This window comes from Calidris pugnax, unplaced genomic scaffold, assembly GCF_001431845.1.
Source record: "Calidris pugnax isolate Ruff unplaced genomic scaffold, ASM143184v1 scaffold21, whole genome shotgun sequence".
In the NCBI taxonomy this organism is placed as follows: Eukaryota; Metazoa; Chordata; class Aves; order Charadriiformes; family Scolopacidae; genus Calidris; species Calidris pugnax.
The window spans coordinates 1,724,615-1,734,258 of record NW_015090770.1 but is presented as its reverse complement, the minus strand read 5'-3'; positions in this window follow the sequence as shown (position 1 = coordinate 1,734,258).

Below are 9,644 nucleotides of genomic sequence, written 5' to 3'. Positions count from 1 at the left end.
ATGTCGATGGCAAATATTTAATGTAGCAAGAAACGTATTAACCTAAAAGGGCAAATACTAAAGCTATTGATGTCAGTGACAAGACAAAATCCTTGTTGTTTTCAGCCAAGGCAGATCAGAGCCAAAACTTCTAAATAAAATTCAGTATGTCACTTTTGCAAAACTAACTTTCCTTTTATCTGCCTATTGGTATAAACAGAATCTTATAAATAATACATCAGGATAATTAATCCAACAATGGCTAGACATAGCCACAATTATCACACCCATTCCCAATGTGACCAGGAATTTCTTCTGACCAACACAGTGTTTGAGTCTCCAAAGGAAATGGAAGAAAAGTAGTTTTAATGTTAACACAGACTCTGCTGTTTAGTTTAATTCTTATAGAGGTATTCTGCTACTCCCTTACTGTGCCATCTTTGGACCAGAAAGCATCAAGATGACAGCCAGTAATTTCAAACAACACTGTCAGGCAGAAAGAACCAAATATATCTTAATATGATGATTTTTCAGAAGCTCGATTTTGCCCATAAAAACAGGATCAGACCCTTAATCAGTCTTCAGGTGAAGCTGGATCATCTTTATTGATACCAGGAGAGAAATACCAGTTTTAGGACATCAGCAGTACAGTACATCTCACAATGGCTGGTGCTGTTATAAACATCTGTTTTGCAGATGATTAAGCAACACAGGTTTTAATTGAATATACTTGAAATTAAGGTTCCAGTTTTCATGATTTCAGAAAAAAGAAAAAGCAAGAGAATGTACTTTGAGCATAACTTGCAGCTCAGAAACCAGAAGTAAAAGAGAAAGAAATGCAGATTGATTAAAAATAATTCAGACACTCTGGAAATCTGTCTCGAGCTTTAAATGTCCACATTTGGCACTACTGAGCACATTGGCTGAAGGTGTGGCCATCAGTCCTGCCTTTTGACACTCATTTGTAACACTGAAATCATATAGACATCTTCTTCCCTCACTTTCTAAATATGAAGTACAAACACCACCACATTAAAAATTCTGTGTGTTCTCAAGAAAGGGCTGGATCAGTTTTACATCAGCTGAAGCTTCACACTGACACCCAGGGGTGCTCTTTCAGACCTCCACTCTTTTTTTTTTCCCCCTGCTGGTTAATTGAGTAATGAGGATGGCTCATTATGTATACCTGTTATTTTTATTCACTGTTACCTTTCAATTCTTAAGATGTCGAGTTGCACTTTAAAATACAGGAGTCTTCGAGCATGTCTCTGCTAAGGTGGGAGGTCTGACTAGCCATCCATGCTGGTTTTAATCAAGGTTGATTTAAATGTGGGCACTGTGAGCCTCCTTGGATGCTGCACATTGATGTTGCTGAGCAGTCTGTACTGAAGCCTGCCTTTTCTGCTGGTACCAGCATTTGAACTGCCCAGTTTAGCTGGAGTCACTCCTCCCACTCCCATTAGTACCATGAATGGAAGCTCACAGCTTCTATATCACCGGCTTTTAGCAAGGCAAGAATGTGACTATACTAAATTGACTGATAGCAAAATAACTGGATAACGTACTGGGAATGGCACTGAAATTGCCCTGGTTCCATAAACCAGTATTTCCAGTGGTGCAGATTCAAAGGGAAGGATGCAGACAGGAAACCCTCACTGCACTAGGACCCCAGAATTGGGGTGTTTCTGGTAGGCAGGTTTGAAAGCCAGCTCATCAGGAGGATCTTCAGCACTTTCCAGGAGGAAGGATCCACTGAGGAAGAGTGCATCCTGAGCTGTATCTGGCCTTCCTGTACCAATATATAGGATGACTGTCTGTGATTGCTGACAGTACCTACACAGGGACATCTGTGCCTGCTGTGCTACCAGAAGTAGCAAGTTTGTGGAAAGGATGCTGCCTGCAGGGAAAGGTGCTTCAGAGGCAGGGAAGCAAAGAGAGAATTGTTTGAAAGCAATTCTCTCTTCATACTTGACGCCCATTTTCAGGGTAACACACAGAGAACTAATCATGCAAATCCAAACTCAAGGGAAATAAGCCTTGGTTTCTTCATCTGGTGCTCTGAAACTCAGCCAACAAGACATGCAACCCATATCCCTGAGGTGACAAAGGGCATTGTTGATTTGTAGGCAATGCCTATTGGATTACTGAAGACTCCACACTGTGAAATGATTATAAACCAGTAATTAGTTGGTGATGGAGGTATAATTTGGTTCACAATTCTGAAGCCAGACAAAATCAACTGATTAAAAATAATCAGTTAACTCAGTCCCTTGAGCAATTAAAAACTCACAGAACCTGACTGAAGTATTTAGAAAGGCTGCCTAACAGCAGGAAAAACTGTAGCCCTTTAAAAATCTGTTCAACGAACAGTAGGATTGGGTCCTGAAAATTTTATTTCTTTAAAGACAGAAGGATGTGCTACTGCTCTTCACCCTGGAGAGCCCTCACTCCCTTAAATGCAGCTTAACTTTGGACCATATAATATGAATGTGCTGCAACTAAATGATGCCTGGCACGAGTGAGCAGCTCATCAAATGTTTTTTTGATGTACCAGTGCTTTGGAAAAATAGTTCCTGCAGGTGTTCTGAAATCACCTGGAGTTTTTCAGCAGCAGCTTGATTTAATTTTCAAGTCCCTGCTGTGGTCATACAGACATAATCCGGGAAGTCCCTCACAAACAATTAGGTTCTGCAGGTATTAAGTGGCACAGCACTGCCCCATCAGATGTGTCCAACTTTTTTTTGGCCAAGTTGTGTGATTTCTAGATCTTTTTTGTGATTGAAGTTATTGCCATGATATTGCACTGGTTTTGATGCATTCAGTTTTCTTAGAAGACACAGAGTGACATAGCCAATGAAAGGATGGAGCAGTACAGCAGTATTTTTGGGAGACTTCTGATGAATTCCAGCTTCATAGAAGTGACAGCTGTTCCTTGAGATGTCCACAAAAACGAAGAATCACAATATGCTTTTGACCAAGTCCTTTGGTCTGTGGGAGCGGTATGAATGGGACTCCATTCCTGGGAATGACAGGAGGGCTCTTCTGAGCGCACGCTGAGACCCTGCTACTGACAATGCCCTGCACCAGAAGGCCCAGTGAAGAACTGTACGTGGCTGTGGCACTGTATTCCTGGTGGCTCTCCAGCACCATACACCAAAGCAGCTACCACTGACCATCCTTTGGCAGCTGGTAGAGCTGGAGGAGATCAGAGAGCTTGCTTAGGCTAGAAAAGGTTGGACTCGATGGTCCCGAGGGTCTCTTCCAACCTCAATGAGTCTATGATTCTATGAAAAGCTGATTCCTGTGCCACCAGACCAAACAGCTATAGACACTGCTCACAGCTTTAAAAGTCCTCTCTGAAGGCTTTTTAAAATTTCAGAAAAAAAAAAAAAAAAAAAAAGCAACCATAAATATTTGATTTTACAACAGAATTGTGAACTGCAGAAAAATGTTGACTTTTTACCTCATTCCTTATTTCTTTTGCTGATAGCAAAGTGTTGAATGACTAGTTTCACTTGTGCCCACTCACAGCAGATGTGCTGTTGCCTTCACTTTCAACTTGATCTACAGCTGCAATAAGCGAGGTTTAAACAGTTCCACTGAAATCCTTAAGCCCGGATTAATTTTGTTGAGAAAGGAGGAACAAGAGTACCAGTGGCCAAAACCAAGTTCTTCAGCAGAAAATTAGCCTTGCTTACAATGAAGACATAAGGGGATGTTTTTTAAAAGGTTAAAAGCAAAAAGGTTCATTACTAAATTAAAACACTTGATTTATCTGTTTAAAGAATGTTTAAGGAACAGACATCATGTGACTGTTAACAGTTAATAATTTTTATTCATTTGTGACAAGCAACCTCTAACTGAGGTCTCACCAGACACAAACCATAGAAACCTTACGTGTAGCTCCTGGATGTGACACGAAATCATTAAAGGACTAGTAAAATATGTTTACCAATTTCCTTCTGAGCTTTCAAAGTAAACAGTGCAGTCAAACTTGCATTTGAAGGATTTAAGGAAAAGAGTGGAATATTTATTCCAGAAGAGTGAAAAATATTCCCCCTGAAGTGTACTTTTCTTCTGAATCCCAAAGTAGATTTGTTGGTGATTCTGTCCCCAGTCTCACAGCTCCATTTTCAACCCTTTCTCATTGTATATTTTGCATTAAATATGTTTTTTCCCCTCCTCTTTCACTCTGCAAGACTCGGATGAAGGCAACATTGAATTCTTCTGCCTCAGTGCTGCTGTCCTTGAGAAAGGAAAAGCAGCTGAAGCTGCAGCAAGGCAGAAGAGGACGGTGCAAGACGTGGACTCTGGTTTGCTACACCCACTGCTGGCAGAGTAGGTGGGACAGGGAGGAATCTCCCTCCCAGATTTGCAATTTCCTCTGCCTTTCCTGCCTTGGAGAGAGGAACTGTAAACAGGCTGCCTTCGTATGGCTCCGAGCAGCTCCCTGCTCCACCCAGGCCTGGAGCATCCCTCACCTCCACTCCTCAGCACCCAGCTCCCTTCTCTCCTGTAGCCATCTCACCCTCACACCATCCCAACTTGCTCTGCTTTCCAGTGCACCTACAGCCTTGCTGCTTTGTGTCAAATAGGAGGGCTAAAGAAGTGGCCATTTATAGGCTACATCCGCTCCCTCGCCCTCTTCTCCAGCAACATAAGCAGCTTTTTGCCTAGGTCCCTAATCATCCATAATCTTCTCCTTCCTGGCTGATTAGCTTCTGTTCTGCCAATTTGATGCTTTTCTTGAACACCCACTCCATCACTCCCTGCTTCTCTAACAGCCTGTGGAGAAAGAAATACTTTTCCTTTTTTTTTTCCTTCATTTTTTCTTTTTCCCCTTTAATCTCTCTTGCTAGCTCAACACTCCCTTCTTCATACTTCTCACTCAAAAATACACATTCTTATTTAGAATATCTATTAACTTCAGGAAAGTGAATTAAACCTCTGAAGAGCTATTTTCTTTCTTTCTTCTTTTTTTTTTTTTTTAAGTTGCAACGTATTGACCCTAAAATATCAAATTTACCAACACCACTACGTAGACACATACATAAAAAGGAAAAACTTCACAGAGTCATCTGAAATAAACACATCAGATCATCACCTATTTCTCTTATTTTGGAATAGCTACCTGTCCAGTTCTGCTGTTACATATCTCCAGTGATAAGACAGAGATAAGACGGAGATTTTGCAGTATTCTTGTCTTAGAGGTACATAGTATTAACTTAAATTTACATGCAGCAACTATTATGAAAGTTGATTTTGAAAGGCAAAGCTAACAAAATCAACTAACTTTACATAATTTTTAAAATTCAAAGCTTTTTTTAGTCAATCTCATTCATTTATAAAATGAACATGTTGGAACCAGAAGGGTATCTTTATCCGTTTTCATCCATCGGTATGACTAAAACATTTTTCTTACCATATGAAAAATCTGCTTTTCACTGCCTTTTTCTTAATCGCTCTGGTGGTTGGCATGGTGGTATCTCAGCTACTCTGATCCCTGTAGAGACCCTGAGGTTTCTGAGATACATTGTACATCTTCACCAGACTTTACTATACACTCTTCTTTCTATTTAGGATTACTCTCTGCAAGATTTATATGGACTACTTGAGAACCACCATCACACTTCACAATGTAACAGTACAAGCACGTTGAGAAAATAGGAAGTTTAACTACCATTACAAGAAGAGGGTTGAAAGCTCGTGTTTTGATGAATATTTTCTCTAGTCGTGCTCATATCGATTGCTTGGCCACAGCAGTTCTGATTCTGAACCAGGGACCAGGCTCCCATCAAGTCCTGCATGTTTGGCAAGAGAATTGGAATTGCTTAGATGAATGACAGAAAACCTGCCCAGAAAAGAGAATCATAAACATGTGGCAAAGAAGAAAAAGCTTTTTGCCTTTCTAACACCTGGCTCTCCCTCGAGTGCGACTGCATAGTGGAGCTTCACCTGGGTCACCAAGGTACGGGGTATTTGCAAGCGTGCAGTCCTATTTCCATAAAAAGATGAGAAACCCGGTATTATGAAGTCTTTAGAGCTGCCATGCATAAATAACACCTTTTTCAAAGGTGTTTTCCAAAGTAAAGAAGGCTTCCTAAATTACTGCCACTAAAAAAAGTATAACCAGCGAAGGTTGGTTATATGTATACATACTAAATATATATGTTAAATATATACATTTTGTTAAAAATATATATATATACACACACACTAAAATACTATAACCAACAAAGTTTATGCAACCTGTTTGCCAGAAACTTTGACTGTTAATTTCTCTTCTATAAGCTGTCCCAAGCTTCAAACTGTATTTTTATAAAGAGTAGTATCACCTTTTCAGATACAGCTACAAGGTTTACAGGCATCAACTAATTTCTTTATTGTCAAATTTGATTAAAAAAGACTACCCAACAAGTAAGGACACAATTATTTTTAAGCCTGGCTAGTCTAAATTGTAGGATGGATCTATATCTTTGATACATGTAATTTATGAATGAGGACTATTTGGACTTGTATTTTTAAGGTATTTGGGTTGGTTTGGCCCAGAAGTGGAAAAGACAGATATTTAGAAGTTCAAAGTAGAAATGTATAATCTGTATGAATAAACTGTGAAATTAATTTGAAAATAAAAAATTCTAGCAATTGGCATTAAAAGCTTTACTTTCAATGGGAGTTTTTCAAAACCTATTTAGAGCAAAGACAATCCATGTTCATTTTCCAATTAAGAGTACAGAGTGGAGTGCACTGGACATAATTTTTCTTTAATTCATTCAGACCAATGTCTACACATGCAGTCAGCAGAATAAATTCTTTTTCCAGTGTAGGAAAGAGAGAAAGATGGTTATGTAGCTGTACCTGTGGAGTTCCCATAACGGTAGGACCTATTTGAAAGCCTGTTATTGATTCTCTGTGTCAATAACTTTTGACAAGTTAGATGCCTTAGAGAAGGGTTAATTAGAACAAAAGAAAGAAAGACCTATAAAAAAGATTACAACTGGCACATTTTATTTTTAAGATTGCTCATTACCATCGTATCTGAGTCTCTAAAGAAAATAAAAAAGTGAGAAAATAGCAATTGTGAGTTGCAGTTAGTATTTGACATATTTTACTTTCCATTTTGGTAAAGATGATACCACCTAAACGGAAGAATTGGGATATAAAGTTATTCCACTCAGCAAGACTCAGCTGTTTATAAACTTTAATGGAAGAAGAGCCAACCAAGCCCCAGGCTAACATTTTGTGCAATGGACCTGTACGAGCAGACATCTTCTTCCCTCACTTTCTAAATATGAAGTACAAACACCACCACATGAAAAATTCTGTGTGTTCTCAAGAAAGGGCTGGATCAGTTTTACATCAGCTGAAGCTTCACACTGACACCCAGGGGTGCTCTTTCAGACCTCCACTCTTTTTTTTTTCCCCCTGCTGGTTAATTGAGTAATGAGGATGGCTCATTATGTATACCTGTTATTTTTATTCACTGTTACCTTTCAATTCTTAAGATGTCGAGTTGCACTTTAAAATGCAGGAGCCTTCGAGCATGTCTCTGCTAAGGTGGGAGGTCTGACTCGCCGTCCATGCTGGTTTTAATCAAGGTTGATTTAAATGTGGGCACTGTGAGCCTCCTTGGATGCTGCACATTGATGTTGCTGAGCAGTCTGTACTGAAGCCTGCCTTTTCTGCTGGTACCAGCATTTGAACTGCCCAGTTTAGCTGGAGTCACTCCTCCCACTCCCATTAGTACCATGAATGGAAGCTCACAGCTTCTATATCACCGGCTTTTAGCAAGGCAAGAATGTGACTATACTAAATTGACTGATAGCAAAATAACTGGATAACGTACTGGGAATGGCACTGAAATTGCCCTGGTTCCATAAACCAGTATTTCCAGTGGTGCAGATTCAAAGGGAAGGATGCAGACAGGAAACCCTCACTGCACTAGGACCCCAGAATTGGGGTGTTTCTGGTAGGCAGGTTTGAAAGCCAGCTCATCAGGAGGATCTTCAGCACTTTCCAGGAGGAAGGATCCACTGAGGAAGAGTGCATCCTGAGCTGTATCTGGCCTTCCTGTACCAATATATAGGATGACTGTCTGTGATTGCTGACAGTACCTACACAGGGACATCTGTGCCTGCTGTGCTACCAGAAGTAGCAAGTTTGTGGAAAGGATGCTGCCTGCAGGGAAAGGTGCTTCAGAGGCAGGGAAGCAAAGAGAGAATTGTTTGAAAGCAATTCTCTCTTCATACTTGACGCCCATTTTCAGGGTACCACACAGAGAACTAATCATGCAAATCCAAACTCAAGGGAAATAAGCCTTGGTTTCTTCATCTGGTGCTCTGAAACTCAGCCAACAAGACATGCAACCCATATCCCTGAGGTGACAAAGGGCATTGTTGATTTGTAGGCAATGCCTATTGGATTACTGAAGACTCCACACTGTGAAATGATTATAAACCAGTAATTAGTTGGTGATGGAGGTATAATTTGGTTCACAATTCTGAAGCCAGACAAAATCAACTGATTAAAAATAATCAGTTAACTCAGTCCCTTGAGCAATTAAAAACTCACAGAACCTGACTGAAGTATTTAGAAAGGCTGCCTAACAGCAGGAAAAACTGTAGCCCTTTAAAAATCTGTTCAACGAACAGTAGGATTGGGTCCTGAAAATTTTATTTCTTTAAAGACAGAAGGATGTGCTACTGCTCTTCACCCTGGAGAGCCCTCACTCCCTTAAATGCAGCTTAACTTTGGACCATATAATATGAATGTGCTGCAACTAAATGATGCCTGGCACGAGTGAGCAGCTCATCAAATGTTTTTTCGATGTACCAGTGCTTTGGAAAAATAGTTCCTGCAGGTGTTCTGAAATCACCTGGAGTTTTTCAGCAGCAGCTTGATTTAATTTTCAAGTCCCTGCTGTGGTCATACAGACATAATCCGGGAAGTCCCTCACAAACAATTAGGTTCTGCAGGTATTAAGTGGCACAGCACTGCCCCATCAGATGTGTCCAACTTTTTTTTGGCCAAGTTGTGTGATTTCTAGATCTTTTAATTAGGTTCTGCAGGTATTAAGTGGCACAGTGTTGCCCCGTCAGATGCGTCCAGCTTTTTTTGGCCAAGTTGTGTGATTTCTAGATCTTTTTTGTGATTGAAGTTATTGCCATGATATTGCACTGGTTTTGATGCATTCAGTTTTCTTAGAAGACACAGAGTGACATAGCCAATGAAAGGATGGAGCAGTACAGCAGTATTTTTGGGAGACTTCTGATGAATTCCAGCTTCATAGAAGTGACAGCTGTTCCTTGAGATGTCCACAAAAACGAAGAATCACAATATGCTTTTGACCAAGTCCTTTGGTCTGTGGGAGCGGTATGAATGGGACTCCATTCCTGGGAATGACAGGAGGGCTCTTCTGAGCGCACGCTGAGACCCTGCTACTGACAATGCCCTGCACCAGAAGGCCCAGTGAAGAACTGTACGTGGCTGTGGCACTGTATTCCTGGTGGCTCTCCAGCACCATACACCAAAGCAGCTACCACTGACCATCCTTTGGCAGCTGGTAGAGCTGGAGGAGATCAGAGAGCTTGCTTAGGCTAGAAAAGGTTGGACTCGATGGTCCCGAGGGTCTCTTCCAACCTCAATGAGTCTATGATTCTATGAAA